The sequence below is a fragment of the Atta cephalotes genome, assembly GCF_000143395.1.
Source record: "Atta cephalotes unplaced genomic scaffold scaffold00027, whole genome shotgun sequence".
Lineage (NCBI taxonomy): Eukaryota > Metazoa > Arthropoda > Insecta > Hymenoptera > Formicidae > Atta > Atta cephalotes.
Window position 1 is genome coordinate 2,916,908 of NW_012130091.1, and position 19,162 is coordinate 2,936,069.

Below are 19,162 nucleotides of genomic sequence, written 5' to 3' on the forward strand. Positions count from 1 at the left end.
AGAGAGAGAGAGAGAGCGGCTGTTCCTCTGTGTTCACCCCCTAATATCTTAATCAAACCTAGAAGGCGGTTTGTTTTCGCGCACCCGTGATTTCGCAACAGCCCAACCCGATGAACGATATTTGCGTAATCGCTCTGTAACATTTTGCGATTAACGATCCGTCGGTTGTAAACAGTCGCGCTTAGAAAAGACCTGGCGAGACAGGTCTTTGGAGATTCACCACCTGTGCCAGCGAAACACAGAGATCGTTATCGCGAGTGGTCGCTTCGCAGGATTGACATAACGTAAACGGCGGCAGAACCGTTGACCTAAGATCGTTATCGTCGCGTTACACGATGCTTATCGCATCGTAATATATCGGTCTTACTGGGCCTCTCTTGGGGCTTTTTGAAGTGGCTACGTTATTCCGACGATTCAACTGTACGTTAAAAAAAAATGTATCGTTACAAAAGTAGAATTGTGTTCAGCTGTTAATTGATAAATTCAATTCTCTCAGCTTTATCACATATCTGTCACGCGAATTTGCCATACTGATCGCGTCGCACGTCCGTGATGTATAACAATACGGCAGATTTTGTCTGCAGTCAAGGGTGCCGATATTTATGATAAAATGCCTCCTCTGGAAAGTTCCCCCGAGACTGGGGAAACGGCACGCGGCAATTTATGCACGTTGGACGAACGGTCGAATGCGCCATCTCCGTTAAACCAACGGCCGATCGTATCAATAATTCGTATTATGATACTCTTATATTATATTTAAATATAATTTAAAAGGATTTCGCTAATTATAATACGATGCGTCAGATGGTTACGCCATCATCAGTTGCCACGCGCATTAAGGAAAGTTGCAAAAGGAATTCCTCGCTCGTTATGTAAGCTGCGTCAGAGGTAGCTTCGACGCCACGCTTCGTTCGCAAAAATGATAGCCAAAATCGACAAGCATTATCGAGCCATTTATATGTACATTGCAAAGATTAAGAAGACGAATAAAATACATCGAATTAGAATCCAATTTGTACGTCAGACGGACAGTGGCGGGATATTTAGGTCGACTCGGTAATTCAGGGGAGTAATTTCCTCGTCGGCCGTTCACGATTTCCATGCCGGACGAAAGAGGAGAAACGTTTCGGTTTGATCCCGGATCGAGGAAGAGCTAAAGTTAGAATGGAAAGGTGAAGTTCCAAGCGGCTATCAAGTCGCTATGGCGCCGGCGATCTAACGACTCGCGCTGACAACCGGATGCGAGGAGAGGAGAGGCCCGATACTCGCCGCGGCGAGTTCCCGCATCGGTCATTAGCATGCAACTCGCGGACGTACATATTTTGGGGAGTCCTCGCGAAGAATACCAATATTCCGCTTTGACATTCCAATAAAACGCGCTCGTTTTGTTTATGAGCTTGTACGCGATGCGTGAGCGTGCGTGCGTGCGTGCGTGCGTGCGTGTGCGCGGCTCGCAACCGCGTACAAGTCCACGTCCACGTCGTCACCGAGGTGGTTACATCAAAACGCATGAATGGTATTGGAGATTGAAATGGGAACGAAGAGACAGAGAGTCACACGACCGCACCCACACCGATCGGTGCCAGAAACGCTCGCGCTGGAAACGCGTTAACGAATGTCGTGCCACCCTCTCAGCAATATCGAGACAAGATGCTGAATACATTATAGAAAGGACTTATGTTCACTCGATAACGTCTGCTAAATCCTGTCTCCCTAACTTTATTAATTTTACTCTTCGACTTTTTTGCTATACAGAATGTTTCTTAATGTCCACTAATCATATGGTATTATTCCTAACGAGATATTAATTTCTAAGGCTGCTATTCATGGTCGAATCTTATCTTAAGACCGTCTTAAGTAATGTCTTAAGGCAGCCTCCTAGTTCGTGACTTTTTAAGATCACACTTCTTAAGATCGTACTTAAGACAGTCTTGAATATAAGATCTGACTATGAATATTGGCCTAAAAGTTGCCGAGTAAATGGATAAAATCAGTGTATAAGACAATTTTACAAGATATTTTTCAGTGTTTTTTGTAAAACATTTTCAAGAAAAAACTCTTAAGGAAATTCTCGCGTTTAATGAAGTATAAGACAAGTCTATAATATACATGTAATACAAAAATTAATAATACCAATAGTATCTAGAAAAAAATTTCATTGACTTTTACCGTATCATTTTGAAGATATTTAATTCTAAATTTATAGAATTTTACATTACAAGTTGAATGTAATCTTATTCTGTAGTTATTCTCTTTTAAATTGAGACACTTGCAAGACAGCAATTTAAACATCGTAATAATTATATAAAGTAAACATTTAAGTTTATTCTCGTAAAGTTTCATTTAAACTTTCATTTAAACCGTAGAGCTTACAAGAAGTTTATATTCTTCAATGAAAAGAGTTAGAATATATGTCAAATGGACGTGTATATATCAAATGAGCATCTTACAACTTTTATTTTGTCATTTTGAAAATATTTAGCAGCATATAAAATTATAACAATAATTCTGTATGATAGTAAGATATTATTAGTAATCTTTTTATTCCATTATTTTAATTGTTTCTTACATTATAAATAAACTGTCTACTGACTAAGAAGTAGTGCGAAAATCTCCTTAAAGATGTCTTAAAAGTTGTCTCATATATCGATTTTAGACATTTTGCTCAGTGGATAACTAAAAAAAGACATTGCGGAAATTGCAAAATGGTAGAGGATTTTTCGATTCAGTTTTTTATTAGGAATAACATTATATGATTAATGAGCGTTATTTAAGAAACACCCTGTATGATCCTGCATTTCAAAATGTATATCTCTATGTATCGCTACAATTTAATCGTTGACACGTAGGCGATTTTTTATCAAACACTGTCGCCAACATTTTTTTGTATTACACCTCCCGCGCTGAAATAAAAATAAACGAACAAGCTCGACAGGCCACGCGGAGATCACGCGGAGATAATTGTTAAATTATTATTTTTTCGAGGGTACGGAAGCCCGAGTCGTAACTAACTCGTCGGAAGAGCGTCAGAAGAAAGCGGCGATGAGGAAGAAGGGGAGAAAAGAACCAATTTGAACGAAGCATACATTCTCCGCGGAATCTCTAAGCCGTCAGATACGTACAAGCTCAACTTGACACGATTTTCAATCGTGCGTATAAATCAAAAAAAAGTTTTCAAATGCCAGGAACATTACGCTTCGCGTACGGGACGTTCCACAAGATGAGCATCCGCTTATAAGACGACTGTCGACCGCGTGATCTCGTTATTCTTGCGGCGATTCCGATGACGATTTTTTTTTCCGTCAATGCTCCGCTGACCCCGTCGTTGAGCTCGAATCGTCTCGAGTACAATTCGTATAGAGATAAGGGAAGGGAAGCCTCGTGCCGGCGCGAATCAAGGCATGCGCGCCTCGTGCGAGCAGTCTGAAGGGGGAAGAGGAGGACAGCGGAGGTGTCATCGATGCCAGGGGTAGTTACAGCAATGATTGGTATGCCCGGCAATCGATCTACGATCCCCCCTCCTCCCCTCCCCCCACTCCCCTCCCCCCTCCTCCCCCCCCCCCCCCCGCTCCGCCGCGCCGCATCGCGCTGTTTCCACGGCAGGATATCGAGAATTACCCGGGCACAATGGCATATACGCGGTCTCGCATCGCGATCCGTTCACGGCTCTTGCTTATATACGCACATAATACACATTATATAGGCTTGTTGGTGTGTAGTTGAAAATTGCGCCATTTCCTCGTTACGACGCGCACCGGACCGTCCAGCCGCAAAACCGCACAGTGGTGATGCTTTGTACCACGCGGACTCGATTGCTATATATTAAAATTATTGCTACCGCGTTCTGTAGTATCACGCTTATTGGGTATCACTCACACTCGTACCCCGTATCAGAAAATATCAGCGGGATCCTCCACCGGAGGACTCTGTCCGGTATATAATTCAGAGAAAATCTAGAATTTTTACGAAAACTCGTAAAAATATTACCCCTGAAACGCATCTCTTCGTTAAGCCCGCTTCCGTTGTATGCGTTTCATCTGATCCACGCAGATCCACGCGGGAGCTACGAGGAAGGGAAAAGGTAGAACTACGAGAACGTCGTAAAATAGTTTCGTCGGGACGGCGCGAGGCGATAGGAGATTCCGTTACCGCCTCGTTCATCTACGCTGCGATCTCCATTTTTACGAGCATTGAGCGCACGACTACCAGTTTCAGGGCGTAGGGTAATGGCGTGCAGTGTGTGCGTCCGGTAATATATTATTATATTATACCTGCGACTCGTCCGTGCAGTTCCTTACGTCTCTGTTAAGGCGTCCGAGATCGGAACAGTGATCAGATCTTTCTCGGGGTAACAGTATCGAGGGTGGCGTAACGGTATTCTGGGACTCTACATCTTTTCGGCGATATTGGAATGACAACAAGTGCATCAGATAATATATACATTTGTATATTAATTATGCAAATAAAATTCAGAGATTAACCGCTCATTTTTTTTTTTTTTTTTTTTTTTTTACTAAAGATATAATAAAAGATATAATATAAAAGTTAATTTAACATAAGATGAACATATGAAGAAGTAACAAAAATATAGAAAAAATTAATACAAAAAACACTGACTCAATTTATAAGCAAATTGTGCAAGCATATTTCTTCATTAAAATTAACTTATAAAATTAATTTATAATATGTTATAAATTAACACATTTTATTTATTTATCTTATAGAATTTACATTTTAAAATATATATTATTTTTATATTTTTGTCACTTAATCATAAATATTTTTTTACTTCGTTCTCTTACTTCAAAAATGATACAATCAAAAAATAACTCGAGTGAAATGAGAAGAATGGCATTTAATCATGTTTCTAAGAGTATATTCTTTTATCGATTATATTATATTATTAGTCAATAATTTTCTGATAAAATAAAAAAATAAGTTTTCTATTTTTTTGACAAACAAAATGCAATAAAAAAATAATAAGAAAGAGATTCACAGGCAATCAAGAATCAACGCGGTAAGTTAGTGCATAAAGAATTCAATGATACTAATAATTAAACATCAATGTAACGGTTAATTATAATACAGAAATTTCCGAACGTTTCGATCCTATTATTATATAGAATCATTTTTAGTGAATTCAACGTTAAGATTTTTTTCCAAATTTTATGTTCACCGCTAATGATATGAGTTCCAATAATAAGAAACGTTTAATTAATAATGTTTAATTATTAATAGAATATTTTTACTTTATCTCATTGCGAATTGACCTCTCAGTTATGACACCTTTCTATAGTCACATCATTTGTAACAGACCATCGTTAATCTGCATCCATGTAAGATTTTTATCAAATTTGACTTATAATAACTTTTTTAATTTAACTATATATATTAACTTTCTTTTTATTCGATTATTTTAATGAAATATTTTTAACATGTACATTTATTTTATTTGGCAAAATACAACAGACGTCTTAAAGGATTTCAAACATGACAGTTTAATGATGATCTGATGATTCGAATATTATATTATAGAACTTAATTTTGCAATACTATAGACTGCTATCATATTCAATTGAAGAGGACCCAATACCAGGATTAAAACGTTTGTCTGTATTTAATTAAATTATAATATATATTTACACACGAATAACTTGTGTCGACTCACATCGATTTTTTCTTTGGTTCATCATATTTATATTAATTATTAATATCATTTGATTTATTAATATCATTCTTCTCGCACAAATTATTACCGCGTTGACTCTTGATTGCCTGTGAATCTTTTTCTTCTTATTTTTATTATTTTGTTTGCACAAAAAATTATAAGAATCTCTAGTTCAACTAATTAGTCATTGCTATTATCGTTTAATTTTTTGAGTTGTGTCACTTTTAAAGGGGACGGTATGTAAATGCAGTGAGTAGCAAATAAATGATTTTAGTTCTTGGAAAGGTGGCCATTAATTTTTCAATTTCCTTATAGCCGATATTTTATAAAAATAACCTAAAGTTGAAGTAACATTTTTAAATATAGTACAAACGGTACATCGATGCGACACGCTTCTTACGTACAAGGCAATATGTACGCCGAGAGTAGTATATTTATCATGTAAGCGAGCAATTTAGGGAAGATCATTTTTCACAGGGTGCGACGACTTTGGATTCCCGGGGTGTGTGACTCGGTAAGGGTGAATGGGGTGTTATTGGCCGGCGGGTGAACACCAGACGGACATCACCCTCTGGAGATCTTCAGCCTGACTGATGATTTTTGCTTTCCAGTATCGTATTTTATAGATACACCATTCACGATCCTGCCATTCGATCATCCATCGTTTTTGTACGACTGACTGCGTCGCGATCGCATAATACGATTCTAATTATATTTTCAGGAGAATCAAGACAAAAATCTACATTATTTTACATTGGAATATTTAATTTTGAAGATTTACGGTCTAGAAAAATAAATACACGTTACGTGCGTTCAGCCATGTGATTAGAATAATTCTGCTAATTGGCTTCTTTTACTAGACATAGCGTATATGTCAATTGCGCGAGGGTAGGAGGTTTTTCCCGCGGGTATACAGATAAAAGAGCGTCAAGAAACGAAGCACGGAGAAGTAACGGCCTGTTAAAGATAAGGAAATGAGGTGTCGCACCCTGCGCGATCTTGGAAAGGCCGGAAGGGTCTTTTCTTCCGCGCTCGGTGTGCCATACCGGAGCACCCCTTGGAGGATTTTCCCCCGGTAACGTTTCGGAGCTGTTGAGCTTCGAATACCTTTACGCTCGGACACTCGGACGGGTCAGCTGACCCTTCCTTCGATAAAATGCATTGTAACGCCGTCCACTTTTCATCGATCGACGGACCTCTTTCCAGATGTGTTTCTTGTATTTTCAAGCAATTGCGTTGCATTCGTCAAGAAATGCGTTACAAGATCGCGTGTATTGTATAAAATAATATTTGTTATATTATGATATAAATCTCTCGTGGCAGAACATACTCTTGTTTAGAATTATCTGTAATAATATGTAGGATCCATGCGCGCTTCTATCTTTGACCGCGCTTGTAAGTCAGCGCAAATTCGATGCTAGCCAGAGAATTCTTATCTTAATGTAGCAAATAACTGGAGGGAGCGACGGAGAGCGCGGTAGATAACAGTGCCTACTGATCTAATCTCGCCACTGATTTAACTCGCTTCATAATTCTTCAACCTAATCTGAATCCGCGTGTAAGCATTAGGCCTCCCTTATGGGCTTCATAAGCGTGTCTACGTTCATATTTAATTTAATATATTCCTGTTTCCTACCGGGTTATCCAGAATATTCAAGCGCTTCAAACACTTCCCATGACACGTATATGATATCAAAATTTTTATTAAAATTATATATATATTATTTTTTTTTAAGAAATAAGTCGCGTATATTAAATATAATATTTAGAAACAATATGGAAAGAGCGACTTTACTGAAGCCTAAATCTAAAAGTTCATCTAGATATAAATTTAAAAATAATTTTGTTTGGACATCAAAATAATTATGTAAGACATTCAAATTTGTTGCTCATCACCTTTGAGATTTCTACGTTTACATCTATATCTAATTAAATTTTTACACGGAGAGAATTTTTTCTTAGAATTCACCGCGAAAATATGACTGTCTTGGGACAACATTGTATTTCGAAGAATTTTAATGTAAATCTCTCTTATTCATTAATAAAATTACAATAAAGTACAAAATAAGTTTGATCAATTTTACTGAAGTGCATAATAAAAATTTTTTAAATGTTGTTTCGGAAGAAAATTCTTTCTATATAGAAATGCTTCTTTTACTAAAGTGCTTCTTTGAAAATGAAACTCGAGGTTGTGAACAAAATTAAAAGTAATGAATAATTTAAAAATTAAATTACAGTAGTTAAATGTAAGAAAATTAAATTTTTGCATATTAAATTTTATAAATTTTTATGAAAAATGCATTAAATTTCATGTACATGTAACAAATATATTTTTCAGTTATAAATACATTATATTTAATGTAATGTCATGAAATTAAATTTAAATTGCGCAACTTAAAAGTATATTAAATTTCATGAAATTCTTAATAGTGTAGATATTTCTATTCTTTCCATGAGAATTAAAATATTAAAGTTAAGCTCTATTTTTTTAACTCGAACGTGAAATAAATTTATTTTTTTCTAGTAATCTCTAAAAATACAAGGAAAAATTGTTTATATTAATATCGTATCTATGACATGGCAAATTTTTTGCGGTCGATCTCGGGATTTGGCGTTGACAACCGATTTCACAAAGTACACTCTGACGCGGTAACAAGAACTCTTGGCATATACAATGATTTTTAGGGTGCGAGGAAGTTCGGGGATGCACGAACCCTCAAAACGGCTGACAAGTCGAGTCTCTTTCCCTCTTTACCCTTCCCAGAATCTCTTCCCCTGTCTCTTAAAATCGCGAGATTTTCAAAACAGATGCACCCTGCCGCCGTGAAATAGCTTTTTAAACTCCTCGACCAATGTTATGCGTTATAAGGAGCAAGCGAACAACTCCCCATCTGTTCCTGAATGTTCTGATCCAGGCAGTAACAATCTTAAAGGGCCATTTTATATTTTCCGAGCGATATCCTGCTCGGGCGCGCTTCTCTCCTCACTGTAAAGTGGCGAATATTTATGAGGAGCTTCTATAAATGACGCATACCTATGTATATCGGTATCAGACGCAATATTCATTCGCAACTATCCATATATATCTTAGCACCGTACTGTTAGAGTCAATTGTCTGAATTATTTATAGAACATTTATTCAATTGCTATTGCAATTTTATTATTTTATTTGTCTATTTTATTTTATAACCGCAATGTTACTATTACTGTTATTAAATATCTTCCACACTTTGAAACAGAAACTATTCCTATTGTATATTATATATTATATTCTTATTATATATTAAAAACAAAAAAATATATATATATGTATATAATTTGTTAAAAAAAAATTGATTGATTTTACTCTGTAATATTGATGATTCGCACGAGATAATAAAGATAATTACGTCATGTGACATATAAAACATATAGAACATATTGTATATATACATGATAGGATATATCATCTACAAACTGTCTCTACCATGTGTCTCGCTATATCATCAAGACTGGGTTCCTACACCGAGAACCCCAAATAAATATAGCACATATTACACTTTAGGCATTAGGCCCTAATGGGATTTACGCGAGTCTTAATCAGTCGTTTCACGCGATCACAAGTAGGAAGGGTCATGTATTATGATATCTTCATCCCACCGTTATGTTAATGATGACGGAAAAGAAATCAAAAAATGCATTTGTTCAACTATCGCTGCATATAAAGTACACATATATAATGTATGTATTTAGCTAATTCATTTTCAAACAATGATTGATATTTCGCTCATTTTTTTTATTACATCAATTATCGTTAGTCCAATAAAACGATTGTAATATAGATAAATAGATGAATTATGTTTATCTATTTATCTTTTGTTAAAATAATGCAATGTTTTTTTTGTTGAAATTACAATTAAATACATAATAATGGAGATTATTCAATGTATTGTCAATTAATGCAACATTGTTATAAAGATGAATCATGTGTATATATGTGTATGATTTGTGTGTCATTTGTCTGTCTGTCTGTTTTAGATTAAGTGAAATCTGTAGTACCGACGAACAAGAGAGAAATCAAGTTCATCGGTACAAGTTCAAGCCGTACGGTGGCAGGCAAGGCTGGAGGAAGGTGAGGATCTCTAGAAAAAGGTATATCTCCAAACTCTCTTTTACAAAATAAAATCGGTACAAAAAAATGTATAATGTTTAATTAGAAATATGCTTTAAATTAAAATTTATAAAACCTTAATTAATTATGATCTTACGAACTATTTTTTAAATTTTTTCTTTTTTATAACACTTTTTTCTTTTTTAAACGTGCTAAAATTTTCAAAATTTATTTCACGACAATTTCAAAGTACAAATTTTTTCAAAATTTATTAATTATTAATTATTTATTAGTCGCTTATTTTTTATTAGAGATAACAAAAGAAGACAAGTAAAATTCATAATTTTGTAATATATATATATCTTTCTCATTACACAATTTACAAGATAAAACGGCACCTAAATCTACAATTCCTTGAATGAACGAGAGATCTAAATTCTTTAATTAAGCTATCAAAAATGTCTCGTTAAGTGAGGGCGTGAAGTGATCGTAATAGAGGCGCTTTTACAACGCTCAATCTCGGAAACGCGGTTCGTGCTTCGGTATTGCGTGTCACGCAATTACACCCCAGCCTTCCGCCAGCACGACGGTGTCGCAGCGGGGTATTCCGGGCGATGAAAGGGGGGGAACGTGTAATCACGCTAATTGAGTGTAGATAGGCCTCGTTGACGACTCCTTCATTACGCCGCAAGAAGGGTCCTGACCGCACAATTACCCACTAAGTTCAACGCTTGTCATCTTTCTGTGCCGCGGCGAAGCAATGCAATGTTTCCGATATCGGCTGCGACGGCAATAAGCCACAGATATAATCTAGAGTGAGATTACCGAGGTTGTTTAGCGAATTTTTCAGGACGCGGAGGAAGACACATCTCTACGAGATATGTTCCGATTATTTCGTCAAAAATCTTTTATTCTTACAACCAAGTATCATTTCAAGGCTTACTTTTGAGGCTTACACGGGTTCTTTTTTTCAAGGAAATTGCAGTTTACTAATTATCTCCGTGTTTAAGAGATAACTCATAAACTGCCAATTTCCTATCGTTTATAAAAATGATTCTAGTATTACACATCTGTCTCAGTTGCAGCGAAGTAAATATTTCGCGTATTTCTCTATCCGTTCATATCGCACATGACGGTATGAATCGTTCCATGTAAGACCCTTATTTATTAGAAAAATGGTCGGATTCACGGAGGCTTTCCTTATTAAGTTCACACTTTTCGCAAGGTTTCGCAGGGGCGAAACACACCTCTCGGGAATACCAATGAGTTACCGGTATCCGGGATGTCAGTCTACGGGATGGCAATGAAAGAGAGAAGGGTGTAGGACGTAAAGGCTCGTTCGATCCGTAAAGAGGGTGTTCGTTGTCGGGGCTTAAGAGTCGATTCGTGCCTTTGAACGATACAAGCAGGCGGGAATGTAACGTCCGCGACGCGAGGCACGCGAGCTCCCGCGATGTGATTGATCACCGAGTCTCCCATTATCGTTACTTTCATCGATTCTACTATTTAGACTACTTTGGACTAAATGAATCCTCGATACTATCGATCCACCAGCATCGTCAGATAGATACGAAAGTTTCACAAGTTAAGAGGAACGTGTAATCGCATAATGCGAGAGGGAAAGAGATTTTTCTTGTCGATACCGATATCTCTCGAAGAAACATTGTCTCGTTGTATATCCTGGATGTGAATTGCGGCGCAACGGCGAGTGACATAAATTCACTAGCGGCAGTGACTTCAGGGGTGGCGTGTCCGAATTTGAGCGAAAACAAAAGTCGAGGAAATAGCGGGCGCGATATGGAGAAGGGAGGGAAGGAACCAGCTGGCTCTGTCTTGTCGGAGGCATTAATCATCGAAGTATCTAAATGACGGGATTCCGATGTATTACCATATAAATGACATCATATTTCTGGTCAGGTTTCCCCAGTTTGTCGGGTCGCTCCGACGTGATGTATGGACGACGGCATATTGGCGGGACCGACCCACCCGCTCTACACGTCACCCCTATCGGCTCGGACTCTTACGCTATCGTTCCGCCTATCATCCTATTGTCCTACGTCACCTCGTCGTTTCGTACATTTTGACCTCGTTGAAAACGGGCGATTAACGAGTCTATCTTATACGCGCGGTCGAGTTGTCCGAAGTGCCAATCTATGGTTGGTCGTCACTCTCGTATAGAGAGGAAGAATCGTCATTTCGTCCTGCGCGCGGACGAAATCGAGATTAGTTTTCGACTTGATGGCGATACGCAATTATGCATCAACCCCGGGTATGGGTTGGCGTACGCATGCACCGCAAACTGGCCCGGCCAAGCGGCCCGGCGCGGGTACATTTCAATTATTAGAGGGAATTACTACGAGCGTCCATCATCTTCTATACTTATTTTCTGCTCACGACCACTACGACCACCGCCGCGCCGCGGCAAAGACTAAACCCGGCTCTATGTTTCGCCATGGAGATGATCCTATGAGGTTATATGCGAGGTAGGCATCATCAGAGCGCATCATCAGAGCGGTGAGAAAATAGCCTTCAATTGTGATTACAGGGGCGGCTTGGGTTCGCCTTGGCTTCGCTCACTGACTGAATCCGTCCGTCCGTCCATCCGTTCTTTCGTTCGTACCTTGGTAGAGTTGCTTGCACGCATCCGCGTGTGGGAAGGCATCGCGATTTAAGTAATACCGCTCGATATACACCGCTCGCCACGCTTTCCTCTCGTGAATCTTATCTCGAGCGAGTTATGTGGCGCTCGCTTTTTCCCCTTAAAAAATAAAGACAATGTAGAAAGAGACTGAACGAGTGTCAATCTTTCGTTCGCGCAACAATAAAATTCGTCGAAATTTTGCATTTCAAGAAATGTAATATTATACGCGTCTTTCTTGAAAAGACATGAATGGGAGGAAAAAGATGCGAAATAACGCGGCAGTAAGAAAGTTACAAACATGACTAAGCAAGAAGGTAAGGAGGATGTGACACAATGACTCCCATCGGAGTGATACCGTAATGAAGCTCCTTCCGCGGTATCCCTGGATTCCCTTCGCTCCCCAGGCGTACCGCATTACTAGATTAGACGGAGACCCTTAGTAAGTGCACTATTCCCTTAATCCCAGTGATACTTTCGAAAGTGCGTCTTATATAATAAACAAAGGCGACTTCTCTGTGAGGTGAACGTACGGACTGGTCGGGCGGTAAGCGGCGAGGATCCGGTAACATGCGAAATTACCCGTGAGATATGTACGGTGATACGTACGTCGAGCAAGGTTAATCTCGCGATTCGCGCAACACACAGTTGGGTGTAACGCTGCGTAAGCGACTAAGCATTATGGCGAGTGTAATGGTGAAATCATAAGACGCGCTTGGAAATTCGTAGAGGCGAGGAAGTGGACTTTCGCACGAAATTAAGTTTTCTCTAATGCCTCTTGTTCTCGCGGGCCTAATGTGCCATTTAAGCCGCGGCGAAAGACTCCGGGTTAATGTTTAATGCTCGGATTTGTACGAGAACTTGCTAGTAAGCTGGCTAACGCAACTTTGTGGCGTAAAAATATCCTTTAAGACTCTCCAGTGTCGGACATGCGCGTTCGTATACATTACTTCAAGCGGAATCCCTAAGAAACTTGTATCCTATTTTCACGAATTTGTCAAATAATTCATGCAGAGAGAGAGAGAGAGAGAGAGAGAGAGAGAGAGACGACGAAAGAGGAAAAGAAAGATAGATAGTTTAATTTATTAGACGCTCTAGAAAGGCATCCTCTCAAGTACAATAAAACTCAAGCTGTAAGGTAGAGAAGAACAAGAGAAAATGAGAGAGAGAAAGGGTGATTTTTAGAAAATATACCGTTATCCGAACGCGAGATGAAGGTTGGAGCTAAGAGTAGGCTGGCACATCGTCGTACGTCATGAGGAGCTGATCAGCGGTTTGTATATTTCGCTACGACCGAGCTTCGCTAGAGCTCGTTCAGCCAAGTGAAAGGAACGGACAGAAACGCGCGCGGGTTAAATTAATTACAGGGGCAAGAACGCGAGCAAAACGCGATCATAAACAAGTGGGATGACCGATTGATCATTAGCTCGATAATCGTGATAATGACGCGTTATGCTCGTTGATGCACGTGCACTTGCTGCACCGACACTTTTGCCGCGTTTTCCCGCGAATCCGCGGGGTGCCCAGCGAAGCACTCTTTCTCGAACACGTTTAAACGATGTATTGAGCAACTTGCGTTACAAGAATTGATATGTTAGAATGATAATGTTGAAAACGCTTTAAACTACGACCATATTCAAGTCGGGCCGCAGCGAGTTGTCGGCGGACCGTTGCAAGTCCAGGTGATATTAATTCTCTCCTCCTAGACTAGAAGAAAATTCGGCAGATAGGACGCGGATAAGAACGGAGGGAGGATCCGGTTTGTGTTTGTGACGAAACGTAGCTCTAACAACCTGGTAATATACGGAGGTAACTCGAGACTGCGGCAGACGACGATATCGTCGCTGACATCTATGTCAGCAAGTCAAGAACAACGCGTCTCATTCGAGATCGTACCTTGCGTGTACCGGGTGACGAAACAAGATCGCACATTATATCGAACGAATTGCGAAATATTACAATTGTTGTCGTGGATGTCGGTTCGATACGAAAATGCGAGTTCGATTATCTGTAGCTTGACGATTTTTTAGCAGTATCGCCATTCCAATTTTAATGTAACTACATACATTGAGAAAAATGGTCTGGTTGGAAATTAAATAGTAAAATAAAAGTTCTAGTAGATTTTACCAGAAATGTTGTATTAACCAAAGTTCCGGTTATCTCAACTAGAATTCTAATACATTTCATCAGAAAATTCTGATTCGTCCATTTTCAACCAGAAATTTTTTTTAACCCTCCGCCGACAACATGAAATTTTAATTCTTCCGTCAGCAAAATAAGGGTCTTTGAAAAACGCACAAGGTAAATTTTTTGTATTGTTTCGGATTATATGAAAATGTAAAAAAAAATTCTGATTACTTGTCAAAGTTTAACAAGTTCTTACTATCGTAGAAGTCGAATTGAATTTTAGTTATTTTTTTACAGATTTAAATTTATCTAACAGAATTCACAATCAAAGTATCGATGATGCCTTTAAAGACCTCATGTTGGCAGAGAGTTAACGATCCACGTTCGCAATTGCATTCGCGGAAGATTGATGCTAGCCTAGATGATGTAATACGTATATTATATACGACGTAAATATATTGAAATTTTCGGTACGAGATGCGGAACCAAGGAAGACGTACTAAGGTAATATGACGCGTGGAGATATGAGAAGTTGGCACATGTTATACGTAATAAAAGAATAAACTCGTTGGTATATAGGATCGTAAAGTTGCCGCTGACTTACGTGCGCGAGTTTGTACGATGTAACGTGACCTCTCCACCCTCCACCGAAGCTGCTGAATATGCAATATCATTTTTATCTTAATTCATTATCTAATATCATCAACCTTCATCAAATTAATACCTACAATGCTAAATGTTAATTTCACAATAGTGAATAGCTTATTATTCGTTAAACTATCACATGTTGCGAAAAAGTGATTATATCTCGTAAAAAAAAAAAGAAAATGTTTTATGTACAAACTCGACGAGACAAGAAGCTGCGTGTCTTATGTACAGTTTCCTCGGGGAGAAATAAAACACGTAAAATATGAGTGCGACAGAGGTACGAAGAAAAGAAGCGATAAAAAAGTGAATCTACAGGCCGGTAATATTGGCGCACTTGAGTACCGAGAGCTTTGAACTGACAATTTTGAAAAAAAAAAAAGAAAAGTGGTAAAAAAGGATAAGAGAGAACGCGCTCTCGTCTCTCGTAAGCGCTCAGTCCGATGGCGAGGCGCGAACCGCGAGACCGACCGGTGCAGCTCCGTCCGTCATCGTTTCTCGGAAATACGAGAGAAGTGTCTGTTCGTACCTTGAAAAATCTGCGCGTGGACCAACGACAGCGACCGTGGCAGCGGCGGCGGCGGCGGCGGCGGCGGCGATGGAACCCGTTGTCTTTGTGGCTACCGTTTTCCAAGAATACTTTTAGTTACTTTTAGTTTTGCTTGCGTCTCTCGGACGTCATAGCATCAGCACACGAGCACATCTCGCGATGGCCACGTCTCTAGAGCGACGAATAATAAAAGCGAATCACCCAAGGCGGTCTAATTCCCAGTCGCGATGGCAAATCGCGAATATGTAATAGATCGTGAGGAGATCCGATCGGATGAACAGATCGACCTGTGCCGAGCGAACGCTGCTAAATCAACACCGGCCGATCTGACTCGTCCACGTCGGAGCGTAGGCCGGTCAATTATTTGCTCCGAGATTTATGAGTTTGCGCGAGGCCGACAGCGCGGGCTTCTTCGTACGAGCGGCGTATGGGAGATCGGCTTGACTTTTCTCCCTCCCGAGTGCGATCGGAGCCGCGCGTTTGCGTCGAGTTCATTTATCTCGAACGCGCGCTGTAACGCGCGTCCAAGAATCACTTTTCGCATTATTAATTGCAAGTTCCCGTACAATTTCTCAATAACTCACGTACGTAATTACCTATTCCGAGTGTCAGCCACGTTACCCTCTTGACCTCTTACCTGCTCGCGATGGAAGGATCGTCTTGATTCATAATACGATTTTCTTCACGGACCCTTCATGATGGAGGAAAGTGAATGTATTTATATATACAGTGGGAAAACGAGCACGGTTAAAATTACATGATGTTTTCATAGTAAAAAGAAGATGTAATAAAGAAACCGAATCGAGCGACCAAAAAGCATAAGTTGGTAATTCAGATATATCACGCGCGCACTAAGATCCGTAAAGCGGGAGCGAAGGCTCGAATTATGAGGAAGAAAGTTTTTATAGTATTTTTATGATGTATACACGAAGTCATGGGGGCATCTAAGTCCGCATAAAAAAAAGAACGCGCGTCTCCCTGGTTTCGTCCTATATTCCACAACTTAAACAAATTAAAGCGTCGTGCGCCACGTTACTTTATGTTTATCCCTGTGTACAATACAAATCGTCATTAATTTTTGATATTACTGATGTCCTTTATCAGGATTCTTTATCACAAATGTCTCATCCTAAAATTCCATAATCTCTTTCTCAGATTTTCACATAAAATTTCATAATTTTCGCTGATTTTCAATAATATTTTGAAATTTTTTCCTGATTTAAAAATTAAATATTTTGGATGGTTGAGAGAGCAATTTAATATAAATGTTAATTACTAAAGATAAAAATAAAATTTTAAGTACATAAATACAAATTAAGTCTCTTCAGATAATATAAACAGTTTTTATAATACAATATAATCTTGCAATAATTAATTTTTTCATAAGATAAAGCAAAAATGAGCATCTGATAAAATGGATTCCTAAACTGATTCCCACTGACACAGTGGGCAGTAATGTCACATATTGATATTCTTTTTCTTTTACAGAAATTTACAGAATCTGTATAAAATACCTACAAATGAATGTATATAAGATTTTCCAGAATCTTTTCACTTTGATATAAAACATTTTTTTTAATTATATGCGTATTTATTTTAATGCTGTTCTGCAAGATGTAAATAGATAACGCGATAGCCTTTTTTATAATGACAAGTTGGCGTTTATCAAATGCACTATTTTTGCCTTTACGTCCTATTTTCACTGTTAACTTGTGTGATCTTGGAGAAATTAGATTAACTCAACATGAAATAAGTCACATATTTTTATAACTTATTTCACGCTAAACAAGTAAGGAATAAACTAATTTGATTTCCAAGGGTCAGTGAATATAAAATATATTGAGTGTCCGAATATTTTTGCTAAATTAAAAATTAACTTATTTAATATTTTTTACATTTAATGAGTGTTTCCAATGATTAAAAAATCATAAATTTCTTAATTCTATAAAAACTATATTTCAAAAATAATAGTTTCTCTATTATTATGATGTCTGAATATTAATGCGAGTCACTATATATATATATATATATATGCAGTTTTGAAATACTAGCAATCTAACAATTGCAAGCAGTATCGACAATATTAGAGGAAAGCCGATACTAACACAAGATTCCTAAAGCATATTTCCCCTATTTCTCAGAAATTGATTATTGCATTTTATTAATATTAATAAAAACATCATCTATTTAAAAGTTAAATTTAAAAAAGTGTAATAATTCGTATTTGTGACTTGTTTATATACGAAATCAATTAAAAACTAAAAACGAATTCTATAAATGCGAAAATAAAATTACGATTTTCTTTTGCAAATTGCGTAAGATTAAAATAATAGTGACTATATTATTAATAATATTACGTCGTTTTAAATGCTAGTTTTCTAAATTAGTTTTATTTATATTATTTTCTTTCTTAGTTTTTTCATAATACGGTTTTAAATATAAAATCAAAGTGCAGCGTAAATCGACACACATGTCTAACAAATCGTGAGCTAACTTAACCTTTGTAATGTTGCTTTATAATATCAAATAACTCTATCTGAAGGCAACAGTACACATATAGGAAAGCCTTGAAAATCATATCGAGAAATTAGAAAATTAATAAATTAGAATAAGAGTACATAGCAGATATTGTAAAAAGATACGTTCGTGAAGATCGTATTGAATCAATATCTCAGAAAGAACATCTAAAATTATTTGACTTACAGGATAAACATAAAATTATTAGGAAAATAAAAGTAAATCCTGGATTAAATGCTACAAAATTGATATCAGAATTATACGAGACTAGTAAGAAGGTACATTCTGATACAGTTCGTCGAGCATTAAAAGAAAGTGGTTACAATGACAGAGTTGCTTGTAAAAAGCCATAAATGAAGCGAAACGGAAGAAAAGATTAATTTTCGCCAAGGAATTTATTTCTAAAGAACAAATATGGTGGAATGATAATATTTGCTGATGAGAGCAAATTTAACATTTTTGGATTTGGTGGACGGAAAATGATATGGCGAAAAGCAAACGAAGAACTCAAATTGAAAAATTTGAAGCCAACTACGACACATGGCGGTAGAAGTTTAATAGTTCGGAGGTGTATTTCAAGTAAAGAAGTGGATGAATTAGTGGATGAATTTTGAATAAAAATAAATATTTAAGTATTCTAAAAGACAATTTAATAAAAAGTGCTAATAATATGAATATTATTATACAAAGTAGTTACAAATTTTATCAAGACAATGATCCAAAACATAAATTGCGAATAGTGCAAAAATATTTGTTATACAACTGTCCAAAAGTATTACATCTTCCATCACAGTTATCAGATTTAAATCTCATAGAAAATTTATGGAATTTATTAGATCGTAATATTCGGATTACAAGATTAAAAGAAGAACTAAAATTAAAAGAGGAATGAACGTGCATTACATCAGATTATTTAACAAAAATTAT

The 19,162-nt window shown here is 37.5% G+C and overlaps 1 protein-coding gene across 1 annotated transcript in view; it reads right to left on the reverse strand.

Annotated features, from left to right (window-relative positions):
- The window catches only part of LOC105620603 (protein trachealess), a 76,966-nt gene that overhangs the window by 27,243 nt on the left and 30,561 nt on the right, over positions 1-19,162 (reverse strand). The window lies entirely within an intron of this gene.